Genomic DNA, 1318 nt, shown 5'->3' with positions numbered 1-1318 from the left:
TAATCCTGTAATATAACTGAAAATTGATCAAAATCACTTACCCAATAGTTGTATGTGAAAATTCCTCCTCAAAATCACCTCCTACCGAGTCTAGGGTTCTTAAATATGATAAATGAAGCTAAGTATCATTTTCCAGCCCTTTTGTTTAGGTGAAGAAGCTGCAATTGCAAACCCTCGCAAATGGGGACACTACCTCTCAAATCATCCACCAAATCAGTATAGCAACCTAGCATATTTTTTTAAGAAAGGGATCGATTGTGTTCTGACCCGTACTATGTGGATATTTTGAGCTACCTTCACCCTTTTGCCTCTTCTTATACCATTTATTAAATGTAAGTGGCATTTTGGAAAGGCATGGTTAAATGAATAACTGGAAAAAAAAAATTTGGTTCTACTTAACAAGAACAAAAGTAGAGGTAGTTCAACGTGACGCATGTACAATATGCGCTATTAAATATACGCATTGTCTTGTCAACCTGAAAAGGCATGTACACACTTGTACCTTAAAGATTCCTTTACTAGTTCAACATGGAGCATGTGCAATATGCGTTATGTAAAGGTTATGAAAAATAGTACAAATTAGATGCACGCATTGTCTTGTCGACCTAAAAAGTCTGTACGCACTTATATCGTAATAATTCCTTTACTAGTTCAACATGGCGCATGTATAATATGTGTTATGCAGCAGTTCAGAAAAATACTAAAAGTTAAATGCACGCCTTGTCTTATCGACCTGAAAAGGCATGTACACACTTGTACCGTAATGATTCCTCTTCTAGTTCAACATGACGCATGTGCAATATGCGTTATGCAACCTAAAACCACACATTCTAACCTTTAAAAACCGTGCACATGTTACTTTATTCTTTGCGAATCCTCATAGTTTAAAATCAAATAATTTATTTTTCAAAAAAATTCAAGTTCCAACAATACATATGTCTGGACGTGATGAGGTCCCTAGGTGTTTTTGTGGGAAACGTGCGATTTTGAAGCCATGTTGGGCCACTTGCAATCTAGGGCTCATATGTAGGATGTGAAAACAAATTATAGTTATTAATATTCAAGTTTATGTTGGTTTTTCGGATATTTATTTTATAACATAATATTGATAGTCATTTGTTCTCATCACCATTCGTAAGACGAAAATCAATGTAGTTTTGAAGAATGGTACGATGAACCTATTACCCAAGAATATTATAAATCATGGTTACTAATTTAAGTTCTACATAGCGCATACATGAGCTAGATATTGAGTATAGCGTATGTATTAAGTTTGAAATATTGAGTATAGCGTATGTATTACATGCACTATATATAA

This window comes from Nicotiana tabacum, chromosome 18, assembly GCF_000715075.1.
Source record: "Nicotiana tabacum cultivar K326 chromosome 18, ASM71507v2, whole genome shotgun sequence".
Lineage (NCBI taxonomy): Eukaryota > Viridiplantae > Streptophyta > Magnoliopsida > Solanales > Solanaceae > Nicotiana > Nicotiana tabacum.
Note: the sequence above shows the minus strand (reverse complement) of the source record.